This window comes from Chiloscyllium plagiosum, chromosome 29, assembly GCF_004010195.1.
Source record: "Chiloscyllium plagiosum isolate BGI_BamShark_2017 chromosome 29, ASM401019v2, whole genome shotgun sequence".
NCBI lineage: Eukaryota > Metazoa > Chordata > Chondrichthyes > Orectolobiformes > Hemiscylliidae > Chiloscyllium > Chiloscyllium plagiosum.
In genome coordinates this window covers 25,315,289-25,329,792 of record NC_057738.1, presented here as the reverse complement: position 1 = coordinate 25,329,792, position 14,504 = coordinate 25,315,289, and the positions used below count along the sequence as shown (strand labels likewise).

The 14,504-nt window shown below is 40.3% G+C and overlaps 1 pseudogene; it reads right to left on the bottom strand.

Annotated features, from left to right (window-relative positions):
- Positions 1-4,572: 4,572 nt before the first annotated feature.
- Positions 4,573-14,167, bottom strand: LOC122564272 (annotated as a pseudogene).
- Between the last annotated feature and the right edge of the window lie 337 nt (positions 14,168-14,504).

The following is a 14,504-nucleotide window of genomic DNA, read 5'->3' as shown; positions in this document are numbered from 1 at the left end:
CAACACACTAAAACAGCAGCTAATGAACTTGAAAGACCCTTTACAGACAATAAGCAAAACTAATATCATTTACAAAATACCGTGCAAGAACTGTAACAAACACTACATTGGACAAACGGGCAGAAAACTAGCCACCAGGATTGATGAACATCAACTAGCCACAAAATGACATGAACCTCTCTCACTAGTATCCTTACATACAGATAAGGAAGGACACCACTTTGACTGAGACAACACATCCATCCTAGGACGAGCTAAACAGAGACACGGACAAGAATTCCAAGAAGCATGGCATTCCAACCGGAACACTATCAACAAAGACATTGACTTGGACACCATTTACCACCCCCTGAGAAAAAGAACATTAAATGACATCACCACAGAAAATGACATCACCAACCCAAAGGAACCCAAACATATAAATAGAAAGCAGGAATCATCAGCAGTGCTTCATCCGGAGGTTCACTGAAGATGTTACCTAGTATGATGGCATAACATCTGAAAATAAACCTTCCAGCTCAGCAAGGAAACTTACATCCAGAACCTCAATCTGAGCTACAAATCTTCTCAAAGCTCGCTCTCTGAAAGGTACATCCACATCTTCAGAACACTATATCTATACCTTGGAATATTAAGTGGCCAGTCCTGTCCAACTCCTTACCTTACGTTACCTGTTAGGCCTCTTGCAGTTTAATAAATAAATAATAAGAAATAAATGCAGTTTAATTTCTCAGTCCTACCCCATTCTCTGCTTTGTTCCTGCCAGCCCTGACTGTTTGACTTGCTCTTTCCCAACTGTACCAGCCTCAGAATGATTTCTTTCCTCACTATCTCTCTGGGTTCCACTCCTCTCCTAGTTTAAAGTCTTCCTGAGCAGCTGTAGCAAATCTCCCCTTCTAGTTCAGTGCAATCCATCCTTCTTATACAGGTCACTTCTACCCAAGAGGAGATTCCTATGATCAAAAAATGTGAACCCTTCTCCCCTACACCAGCTCCTTAGCCAAATATTCATCTATCCTCCTATTCCTACCCTCACTAGCTCGTATCACCAAGAGTAATCCAGATATTACTACCCTCGAAGAATTATTTTTAAATTCCGACCCAACTTTCTGTATTTTCCCTTCAGAATCTCATCTTTTTCACTCCTATGTTGTTGGTTCCAATGTTACAGCGACCTCCTGCTGGTCCCTCTCCCCTTTGAGAATATTCTGCAGTCTCTCCGAGATATCTCTCGGGGTCAACATGTCATTCTGATTTCTCACTGTTGACTGCAGAAATGTCTGTCTGTGCCTCTAACTAGAGAGTCCCCATCAAAGTCTATCACTTGGAACATGACATACCCCTCATTACATTAGAGCCAGTCTCGGTACCAGAAACTTTGCTGTTTGTGCTACATTCCCCTGAGGTTCCATCACCCCCTACATTTTCCAAAACAGCATACTTGTTTTAGATAGCACAACCTATCTCCCTGTACTACCTTTCATCTGCTTGACTGTATCTGTGGTTTATCTCCTTTCCTGTAACTGTCATCCATCACACTCCCTAGCTTCTATAAATTCCTCATTTCCTCTAACTGACATTCCAACCGATCCATGCAAGCTGATAGCATTCGCAATCAAACACACTTCCTGCAGACATAATCATCAGTAACATGGAAATTCTCCTAATCTCCTACATCTGACGGGAAGACCACATCACTCCACTAAAGGCAATCTTTGCACCTTAACAATCTAATGACCCAGAAAATAGCACTGTCTTACTGCTCTAAAAACACTGCTCCAAGCTAACTTAGTACTTATGTTTTATATTTGCAAAGTTTAATCAAAAAACAGATCTTAGTAAATAATCAAAAAGGAACCCACTCAACTCACTATTGTAGATTTACAAAAGAAGCGGTAAAGTTATATATTAAAAGGCACTTAGTTGCTTCCTTGCGGTGAGCTCTCCCACATAAGTTTCTCCAAGGTCAGCTGTGAATTTCCTGTTTTGTTTATTTTTCTTAGATGAATTCCGATGTCCAAAGATACTTGAAATCAAACAGCACAACAGTCAGCTATGCAGATTCACTGCTGGGGTTTAGATCAGAGTGGTGCTGGAAAAGCACAGCAGGTCAGGCAGCATCCGAGGAGCAGGAAAATCGACGTTTCAGACAAAAGCCCTTCATCAAGAATATGAGTAGATTTGCCTAGTCCTGTTGAAGGGCTTTTGCCCGAAACGTCAATTTTCCTGCTCCTTGGATGCTGCCTGACCTGCTGTGCTTTTCCAGCGCCACTCTGATCTAAAATCTGGTTTCCAGCATCTGCAGTCCTCACGTTTGCCTGGATTCACTGCTGGGTCAATCAGCAGTGCAGTTTTATTTGTCCATTTGATTCACTACCTTTTTCTTTCTCTTCCTCCTTTACAAAGTGCCATTGTTTTGATCATTTTTTCCCCCAAAGTTCCAAAACAATGCAACAGTTTATAAAACAGTAATTACAGTTCCTAGAATTCGAGGAAATAAGCTCCATCACTGAAAATGCCTCAAACAATAAAAAGCTCTTACAGCCACAACTTTTTCCTGTCCTCTATCTTGGATTACCCAGAATCCTCACCCTCCAACTCTGCCTGGTTCCTCTCTGCTGGTGGAATCCTAGTCTACAAGAATAACCACGTCCTTGTACACATCATCCATGATACTTTCATCTTTATGGATGTTCCAGTGTGTCCCCAGCTTTTGTTCCACCTCCAACACTGAAGAAATGTCCTGCATTTGTCCTCAGAACTGTGCTCAACTTCTCAAATGGAGCAGGAAGAGGCCTTTCACTCTTCTTCCATCCCTTACCCTTTTAAATTAATCCCACAAATTGCCCTTAAAATCAAATAATATTAATTACTCATGAGTCCTTCTACTCTGGTCATCTGCACTATTACACTTATAGACTTTAAACATAAAATAAGGCTATATAAACTAAGTGATTAAAGGAGTAAAGATATTCAGCAAGCTTACTCATTAATCAGCTGCTTCCTGTTGGTCGACATCACTTTTAGACATTCTTTCCGAATTGCTTCACCATGATGCATTTAAAGATAGCGTGGTTACCAGGGATGCTGGCAAACATAGCTTTTTAAAAATTCAAACTCTGTTATACCAAACTAGGAGGGGGAAGAGACAAATTTATTCACCTCTCCAGTCTTGGTCACTACAAGGTTGTGTCATCATAGTCTTACCAGACCATAGGGCTGCTCTCTCATTAGAGACAGACAAGTAATGGTGATTTAACCTGTGGGCCACCATACTTCAGTTGAGGGGAGAGGTCGAGAAGGAGAGTCCCTCATGGTAACCTCAGGCAGTGATGGGAATTGAATCTACATTGTTGGAAATCCCAAAGTTACTGCCCTCCTCTGTATTCTCTGTCCAGGATTGCTTTGTTACATGGGATGGTCTCCTACTTCTGTCCCTGGAGAAGAGGACCTCCCACCTTGCCAGCTAGACTGGAGATGAACATGCAGGGAATGGACACTGAACCCTGGTGCCACCCAGAATCTCCTATGCGCCATGCTAAGAGATGTGCTGTACTTTAGGTCTTTGTTATGCTTCACTTGTTGACCCTTTGGTTTCCTCTCATTGGCAGGCCTAACGGGCTGATTGGAAGACTTGAAAAGGGAAGGTTGGTTGCAAGTTTATAGGAGGTCCAAGGCAGTAGGACAAGGCCTGCTGAAGTTGGCGCTAACATACCCCATCGTGTTGACTGATGATATAGCTGTTGCTTCAATATCTACTTAACTGGCAAGTTGGCAAGTTGATGCAAGGTTCCAGTGAGACTGGGAATTGCAGCAGCAGTCCTACCATCTTCCAGTTCAGTCTTCCTCTCTTTGCTTGCTCACAGAGCATTGTGACCATTAAGCTGTTCCACGCTCTGATGCCAGATCTGCTGGGTTTCTGTGATATTTTCTGTTTCTGTTTTGGATTTCCAGCAATCGTGTGTATTTTGCTTTTGTGCTCAAATACTCACATTAAGCTTTGTTCGTTCATTCTATTAAAGACCCAAATGGCCCTCTTCATGCTTAAGACAAGAACAACCTGTCCTTTCCTATCCTTACATATAGAAACTCTACAGTGTGAAAAGAGGGCATTCGGTCCATCAAGTCTGCAACGTACATCCACCGAGCATCCACCCTGTCTCCATGTTTCGCCATTCTACTATGGCTAACCCACCTGGCCTACACATCCCTAAATACTACAGAACAATTTAGCATGGCCAATCCATCTAACCTGCACAATATTGGCTTGTAGGAGAAATTATAACAAATCTAACCCAGATCCCTGGTATGTGAGGCAGCAGTGCTAACCACTGAGCCACCTGAATTCTTTTTCAAAAAAAATATTTAATTTCAGACACAAAAACCCAGTAAGTTGTAAATCTGTCTGAAACATAAATGGAAATGTAAAATAAATGGATTTCGAAGAATGTTGCAACTGGATTTAGGGTAAGCTATGGTCACCCATGTAGCTGCAGTCATATACTTACACTTCCAGGCTGTGATATCTCCATTTTTGCCCAATGTCTGTCCTGTAAAACCTGTAACTCATTGTCATGCAGTAAAAACTGTGCTGACAAAGCAGGGTTCACCGTACAGCTGCACATGTGAGCCATTACTCCAAGCTCCATCCAAATGCTCCTTGATTATTGGATAGAAGTTTGAATGTTCCATTGCTTCCTTAGTTGGAAGCCTCTGCTGATGATCATAATGAAGAAATTTGTCCAACAAATTTAAGGCCTCCAGGCTGACCAGATGCCAGTTTTCATAATGAATGAATTGTTCCCAGCACTTTCCAGAATATTGGCCCACAGTACGGTTAAATCGAGGATCCAGTTTAATGTGATATTTCTTGAGGGAGTCAAACAATTCATCTGTTCCTAAAACCTTGGAAATATTGTTATGACATGGGATAAACCCTCCTCTTAATTAAAAACCAGCAACACAGAAAAGATTTATCTGTAAAAATTCGAGAGGCTAAGAACTATTTAAAGTAAAAATTAACAACTTTATTTCTTAAAGTATAACAGAGAATAATTAACTTACAACCAGTTACACCTCCTTTCTCTGACTTATCTTTACCTTCCCATCTATAATACTCATCCGATAAAAGTCCCAATTAAGATTTATAGGAAAATTCAAATTTTAAAACCAGCCAGCGGTCGAATTTTTTCCTTATCTTCGTCAGTAGATTGGCTTTCCAGGTCAGTGTTGAGGGTTTTCTTTGTGCAAACTCCTTCCCTTGACAGATACCTCTCAGAGTTTTGACTAGCTGTCTACAGCTGTTGGTCTGGTGGCAGTTCTCTTTCAAACTGTTCAATTTTCCCCGATCTTATACCCCAAAGCATTGGATTGTGTCATTGGATTTTAAGATTGTCAATATACTCAATTCAAACTTGATTGGAATTTGCTATTTTTCAGGGTATAATTTAAACTGATTGGCTTAATTCAAATCTGTTTTGTCATTTCCAGGCAACTAGCTACCCCAGTAGCTGGAGTACATGTTACAATGTGCCTTATTGGGAACACTTGGTGCTGTCACTGTTAGCTTTTACTCTCAAAGGTACAGTACACCCACATCTTCATAATTATGATCAGCTTTTTCATATTATTATCATGTCCACAGAAGAAAGTTTCCTTATGGAATATTAGGCTGGCCAACATACAGTGCAAACACCACATGTCCAAGCTCTAACCATACATCTGGTCATCAAATAGCGGCTCAGGACCTTGGACATACCTGGAGATGATTTTAACATGTACTCCTGTTCAGCATGGTAAAACTCAGTCAGCCTCCAGTCAATCAAGCTTCCTCTGGGCATGGTCAATCATCACGTTACATAGTTTCACATTCTTATGCATGATGCCCATACAATGGCAGTAATCCAAGGCCTTGAATATATCATACATGTAGAACCATATGTCATAATCCATTGAAATCTGATCCAGTTGCTTGAAATCCATGTTATCAAGGTATTCATAAACAAGAGCTGGCATTCTGGATACAGGGTCCTTTACCACATCTAGCAGCTTGATGATGTTAGGGCCCCACAGATGTTTTCTAATATTTTGATTTCCCATTTAATTTTCTTCATTTTAACAGGTTTCAGTTTTTTGACTATTGTTTTTTTCATATTTTGTTTTGTTAATAGTCTTAAATGCTTGGCAGTACATCCCACATCCAAGTTTACACACCAATGGGATAATCATCCTGGTTACTGAGGAAGTTTTAAATGGCCAAGCTCCATTTTTCCACCACTCTTAACACAGTTGACCACGCTGTTCTCCTACAATCATCTCTTGTCCATCATCCAGTGTTTACCTCCTTTCCTAACCTCCTAATTGTAGTCGGAGAAAAACTGGCCTCTATTCTGCTCTTGCCTTGTTATGCCTTAGAGTTTCCCAAGGATTCATTCTTGGCCTCTTTCTATTTCTCATCTACAATCCACCAAATGGAGATATCATCAGAAAATACATTAGGTTCCACATGAGAACTCTCATGCCTACCTCATTATATTCTTCTTGGACACCCTAACCGGTCTCAGAGCTGCCACATTGCTTATACACTAAATTTTAGGAAGACTAAAGCCAACATTGTTGATCTCACCACAAACTCCTTTTACTGGTCAATGTCTGAAACAGAGTGAGGCATTTGCAACCTCAGTGCTGTGTTTGACCCCTGTTCCGTGACTGAGATGGTACATTCCCAGCTGAACAGCATCAATTAACTCTGTTCTTTCCTCAGCTCACCTGTTGTTGAAACACTCACTGTGCCGTTGTTACATTGAGGCTTTGATTATTTCAGTGTTATACTAGCTAACTTTCCATTCTAGATATGCTTGCGCTTGTCTAAAATTGCAATTATACACAAACTCATTCCACGCTCCAAGACAAAAATAGAAGCTGCTGGAAAAGCTTAGTAGGTCTGTGGAGAGAAATCAAAGTTAACGTTTCAGATTGAGCAATCCTTCCTCAGAACTATGCAGAAACCAACACTTTCGTAGCTACCATCAGTTCTGAGGAAGGGTCACTTGACCTGAAATGTTAACTGACTTCTCTCCACAGATGCTACCAGGCTTGCTGAGCTTTTCAGCAATTTCTATTTTTGGCTCTGATTTACAGCATGTGCAGGTCTTTCAGTTTTAATTCTAAATTCTACTAATCTCCCACATCTGCAACCGTTGCTGCCTCCCAAGTTGCTAATACCCTCAGTTTTAAATTCTCATTTTCATATCCTTCCATGGTTTCAACCCTCCCTATCATTTGAACCCGTCTAGCCCTCTATGCAGATCTCGGTGTTCCTCCAAATCTGGTCTCTTGCACATCCCCAATTTTATTTGCTGCACTATCGGTGGCTATGGTTTAAGCAACGTGGCCTAAGCGCTAAAATTCCCTCTGTAAATCATTCCATCTTTTTACTGGTCTCGCCTACTTTAAGATGCTCCTATGAAAAAAATCTACTTCTTTGACCAATATTTTGACCTTGGTTTCTCTTTTCCAAAATGTGAAAGGCTTGGTTTGTCAACATCAGCTGTGCTCAGATATTGGGGAGGTTTCCCTCTATTAAATGCATTGTATAAGGATAAGATGAAAACACTGCCGGAAGTGATTTTGCTATCATTGTACAATATAGCATCAGGATGACTGAAGTAGGTTCTCAATATAATTAAATAGTGATACGTTCATTTATCCATTTTATTAAAAATTCTGCCATTTACAATTAACTTAAACTGCGTTGACAGTTGAAAGGAAATCCCTGAAAATAACTTCATATTTTTGCTGCACATTTTATGCAGTGACAAAATTGGACTGAGCATTTAAGAATCATTTGTGATTGAGGATTCACCAATATAATGTTTTGTTGCTGAACAAAGTATAATTATGTATGCATGTCATTTCATTATCAGTGTCAACATATAAAATAGCAATAGCCCCTTTGTTACGTCAAGAAATTGGAGCCATGTTAGAATGCTGTTTTATGAATAAAATGAAAAGGGCCCTCTAGTGGAGCATCCCTAGAATTTAAACTGCTAATTGAAGAATGAGCAATCACAAAGAGATGGAAACAGGGTTTTGAATAAATATTCGCTTGGCTTCAGGTTCTGTAGTTGAGAATAAATGTTTAATATTCAAGTAATCATATATGCAGCTTATTTTGCTGCTGGAAATAGCTAAGCAAAGGTATTCTTGTAAAATTAGAACTTATCCATTTTGAAATGAAGTTAGGAAGCTGATTTTCAGACAAAGGTTAATCGAAGCCTAGAAATCTCTTCCTTCCAATGGCTGTTCAATTGATTTTTTATCAGCATGTGATCAATTGGTCTTTTCTCGGTTAGAGTGTTGAGGAACGTAGAGGCAGGTAAATAGAGTTGAGGTACAGGTCGACCAAGATCTAAATAAATTGCCAAACTTTCTTATTGATCCGCTCATGTCTTCATTATGGACAATGAATTTTAACCCATAGGCTTTAACTGAGAATTGTCCTTTTATAGCTTTTTACCCACAACACCCAACATTACCCAATGCCACCTCTCCATGAGCCCATCACTTCTGAAGATACAGAGATTACCACATGATGTCACCCAGTAACATGCACAGATAATAAGAAACAAGAGTTCCCTGCAGTGGATCCCAATTTAGGCCAATCACAACATCATCTCCCACCCATACTTTACCCCGCACCCAGGTAACATACCATTCTGATATCGCAAACTCTGTACGAAATGACACAGGTAATAAATGACACAGAATCCTTCATCCAGCTTCACATGTTAACTCCAAGTGTTTTTGAATCATTAGTGTGTTGACAGATTTCATTGACGTTGAGAAATACATAGCTGAAAGAAATGCACCAAGTTAGATTATCATTGCGCATTGTGCATTATTAATTGACAGACGGCCGTGTAAATTTTAAACATTCTCCCTGTGTTTGAATGGGTTTTCTCCGGGTGCTCCGGTTTCCTCCCACAGTCCAAAAATGTGCAGGTTAGGTGAATTGACCATGCTAAATTGCCCGTAGTGTAGGGGAATGGGTCTGGGTGGGTACGCTTTGGTGGGTCGGTGTGGACTTGTTGGGCCGAAGGACCTGTTTCCACACTAAGTAATCTAATCTAAAAAAATGCAGTGAAATAAGTGCGAAGACTGACATGGTAATTGTGTTTTAAAAAGTGTTCTTGTTTTAGCTTTAGGTATAAAGACATTACATTCTTTATCAGAGTTTAACAGTGATTAAATGTAGAATCTTAAAAGGGCAATAAATTTCTGATTATCTTATCATTCCTGGGTTCAATTTGATGTTTGTAGCACATGTTTATTCCAGCTTTGGGTGACTGTCTGTGTGGAGTTTGCACATTCTCCTAGTGTCTGCATGGATTTCCACCTGGTGCTCCAATTTCATCCCACAATCCAAAGATATGCAGGATAAATTGGCCATGCTAAAATTTCCCATAGTGTTCAGGGATGTGTAGGATAGGTGGATTAGTCAGAGGTAAATGTAGAGTAGTGGGAGAATGGGTCTGGGTGGGTTACTCTTCAGAAAGTTGATGTGGACTTGTTGTGCTAAATGGTCTTTGTCCACGCTGTAGGGATTCTAAATAAAAGTAGGCAGTTCAAACCCTGTGGCTCTTTCTCTGAATTTGGCTAAGACTGAGAATGAAAACTCCATTTTCTCCCAATTTAGGGGCATAAGAAGGCAGGACATTTTGCATCTCTATGTTGATCGAACATATCAATGCCCTTCATTATCCCCAAACCTTTTCACCATTAATAAATCAAGAATTTATCAAACCGTAAGTTTAAATATACTCAAAGACTGAGTTTCCACAGCCATCTGTGATACATAATTCCAAAGATCAATCAACTCGAGAGTTAAACATTTCCCTTCATTTCTGTGTTAAATGGCTTCTCCCTTATTTTGAAATTGTGCCCCTGGTTCTAGTCTCTCCAACAACAGGAAACATCTGACCACCATCTACCCTTTGAGCATTTTGCAGTTTTCAAAGAGATCACCTCTCATTCTTTGAAATTCTAGAGAATTCGGCCCCAATTTGCCAAATCTCTGTATTTGGATAGTCCTGCCATCCTTGGAACAGTATGGTGAATCTTTGTTGCACTCCCTCTATGGTAATAATATCGTTCCTGAGGTAAGGAGTCCAAAACTACACACAGTATTCCAGGTGCAGTCTAAGCAAGCTTCTACCTAATTGAAGCAGGACCTCACTAGTCCTGTAATCAAAACCTCTTGCAACATAAGCTAACTTCCATTAAGCTTTTTTGAAGAAACCTACATGGTAGCCTTCAGTGACTTATTAACAAGGACACCCAATGTCTCACCAATTAAAACAGACATCTGTTTCTCCTACCAAAGTGGATAACCTTAGATTTTTCCATTTTATATTCTATCTGCCATGTTCTAGAATCATTGAGTCATAGAGGTCTATAGCACAGAAAAGAGACCCTTCACCCATCAAGTCTATGCTGACTATTTTAATCCCATTTCCCAGTACTTGACTCTTAGCCTTGTGTGCCGTAACATCACAAGTGTACATCTAAATATTTTTTACTAGTTATGAAGGTTTCTGCCTCCACCACCCTCACAGGCAGTGAGTTCCAGATTGCTGCCACCCTCTGAGTGCAAAAGGTTTGCCTTACATCTCCTCTAAACCTCCTGATCCTTCCCTGAAAATTTGTGTGGCTCAGTTATTGATTCCTCCACCAAGGGGAAACGTACCTTCCTATCCAGCCAATTATTCCTTTCCAAATTTCGTACCACTCAATTATCTAGCCCCTTCTGCTCCAAAGAAAATAACCCCAGTCTATCCAATCTCTCCTCATAATAAACTCTCCAGCTCAGGCAACATCCTGGTAAATCTCCACTGCACCCTCTCCAGTGCAATCTCATGCCTCCTATTTGCTGATTTCAGACCTATTGCCTCATCATTATGCATGGCTAAATTCTCCAGAAAACATGTTAAATCTTCCTCACAACACACATTGCTGCTTAACTTTCATCTGAAAATTAAGAAATATTACATTTGGACCTACCTCCAAATCATTGGCATATGTTGTGCGCAGCTCAGGCCCAAATACTGATCCTTGTGGTATCCAATGAGTCACAATCTGCCAACATGACAATGGCTAACAGAAGGGAGGAATAAATGAGCCAACCATTAATCCATGTCAGTAGATTGCCACCTACACCTTATGCTTTAATTTTGTTAATCAACCTCCTGTGGGAACCTTATCAAAAACATTCTGAAAATCTAAATACACTCCATCCATCAGCTCCAACGTTGTATGTAACATCCTCAAAAACACCAACTAGTTTGGCAAACACTGTTTTCCACGAAGAAATCCAAACTGACTATCCTCAATCAGATGATTTGTATTCAATTGTCCATTGGTGTCCTCCATGATAGATTCCAGTATTTTCACAACTTTTGATGCAAGACTGATGGGTCTGTAGTTCCCTGGTTTTTCTCTTGCTCCTTTCTTAACTAGTCAGGTGTATTTGCAAGCTTCACATTTGCTGGAATCATTCTAGAATCCACTCATATGGAATTTTGGAGGGTCTTTACCAAAGCACCAACTATCTATAACCATTTCCTTCACTACTCTTGGATGTGAACTTTTAGGTACCAGGATCTCATCCACTTTCAGCCCCATTATTTTCTTCAGTGCAACTTTCTGACCTACTAATTTCCTTCAACTCCTCACTTTCGCTGGTCACTTGGATTTCTCATTCGCAGAGAATTCTTGCATTCTCATCAGTTAAAAAAATCAGAAAGTAATCATTCCAATTCTGAATTCTGCCATCTTAGGCAAATTTTCCTTTTTATCTACGCATTGAAACTTTTACAGTCCATTTTTATGTCTTTTGTTACATTGCATTTGTGTTTTTTTCCTCTTTTGCTTATCAGTTTCTTGATCCTCCTTTGGTCTTTCGACAAACTTCAAAATCCTCAGATTTATTACTATTTCTAACCACTTCATAAAATTAAAAGACAAAGCTTATACAATCCTGAACTGTCTTTGTCAACTGCCTTCTCAAGAGCAACTAGGGACAGGCAATAAAAAGTGCTGGCCAGCCAGTGATGTCTATGTCCCATGAGTGAATTTTAAAAACTCTTATGCTGCTCGCTCTCTCTGTTCAAATTGAAACTGTTCATCAATCTCCAGAGTCTTTAAACCAGTTGCTGACTCTCTCTCCATGCTGTGCTCAGAATGGAAACCATTCCCTACTCTCTACATATGTTTGAGACTTGCTGCCTCTTCTCTCTACACTGTGTCCGGTATGATTTGATTTTGTTTACTAATGTACGCAATAATAGCCGCTTTAAGCTTTGTTATGGAGGTTGAGGAAGATGACAAGTGCTTATTATTTTTGTCTCAACAGATTTGAAATGAACATAATTTATTTTGTGGCAGTTCTTGGATAAAAGCAAATTATGGCACATGCTATCTGCTGGATTGTGTTTGTATTGCAATGTACAAATATTCTGCTAGTAACAATTTACTGTCATACTTAATCTGTTTTTTTTTCAAATAGCATTGGTGGAAAGGGTCTTGCAATGCATATGTCATTGTGCTGTCATTAGATTTCTAAGACTGCACCCTAATTTGAGCATCACCTTGTATACTCTGTCTTCCATCACACTTAAGCTGACAACATCCAGCTCTCCCGTTCCCACCTCTCAATCTATTTATACCTGCATGTAGTCCAGCAGCTTGTCTTCATGCTGTTGCGACTTTTTTGAACTAAAGCATCGAAACCATTGTCCTGTGTTTAGCAAAACATCCAGTTCCCTGCTTGTGATTCCATTCCCTTTCCCAAACCAGTGACTCAGGAAGAATATTCTTGAGTATTCCATTTAAACATGGACCAGGTTTTGATTTCTATACACTCGCTAAAAGTTGCACATGTTCACTTTATAAATCACGCTGGCTATGAATCATACAAGATATGAAATGTGATTGTTCATTTCAAAATATTTCCTGTTCTACCTGTCTGCTGTCTAAACCCGCAGCTTACCACCTCCACGCTTAGCTTTTCCAATGCATTTCTGGTCACCTTCCTAACCCACATCCTTCATAAACTATACTTAATCCCAAACCCCATTGTACAATACAGTCCAATACCATAAAAGCCAACTCATACAATTTCCCTGTCCTTCTGACTATGTTAGCTCCTAATCCAACAACAGCTCAGACTTAAAAATTCTCATTTGCTGATTTTAAATCCTTCCCTTTCCCTGTAACATCCTCCCTCCCAATTCCAGAGTCAGCTTTTCACTGACTGACTCACTGAATCGCCTCTGCTATGTCATAGGTAACCACGCCTTCAGCCACAAATGCTGTAGCCACCTAAACAGCTAATACCCTACCTAAACAGTTCCTTCCCTCCATTTCACTCCTTCTTAAAACCTGCCACTTTTGGTCACTCTTTCTAACATCTCCTTTACCTGCAAGGAATGTCTGCACATCCAAAATTGAATGAAGGATAATCAGGTTGATAAGTCACTAGCAGCAAGAATAACATGTAAAAGAAGCACTGTAGGAACTTGCTAAGTGTCCTTTGGCAGCACCTTTCAAATCTCTAAACTTTATCACCTGTAAGGACAGGAGCAACAACCACATGGGAACGCCATTAGTTGGAAATTCCTTTCCAAGACGCATCCTGACATATGGCTATATCACTACATCTTCAATGTCTCTATGACAAAAAACCTGGAATTGCCTTCCTAACAGCACAGTGTACCTGCACCAGATAGACGGCTACAGTTCACGTAAGAGATTCACCACAACTTCTTCAAGGTTGAAGAGTGTGGTGCTGGAAAAGCACAGTCGGTCAGGCAGATCTGAGGAAGCTCTTCATCATAGACCACCTTCTCATGGGCAAGTAGGATGGGGCAACTCATGTTAGATTTGTCCTGATGCTTAGATCCCATGAAAGAATAGTTTTTACAAAATAGCAACAGTGTAAAAATGGAGAGAGAGAGAGTGTGCTGAAGTAAAGGCTGGATGTCCTCAACACATATGGGGTTGAATTTGACCATGTTTTAACAGTGTCATTTCCATAGTGTTGCATGGGGGATTTCTCTCCACAAGGCCTAGCTACATTTTTCGCACTATCGTCGCAAACTTACCTCATCAACTCTCTAACATGGTCCTCTAGGGTTCACCCAGCTGATGCTAGCCCAATTCTCCCACTTCACGTAAGCAATACTCACCACTGCGGGGATATAAACTAGTGCAGGTACGGTCTTTAAAAGACTATCAAGGACTTATTCATGAATAGTCAGTCCAGAGCTGCCCAGTACGGTTTGTGACATTTGCCCTGGATATGGCAGATAAAGAGGAGAGTAGTAACCTGCTTCATAAACAGAGACTTGGAGGAGAAAGCACATCTTCTTCCCCCAGGGCCAGCAGTCGAGGCCATGACACCAGTCACTGCCAACCTGCTCCGGGATTGCCAACCAGGTCTGTTT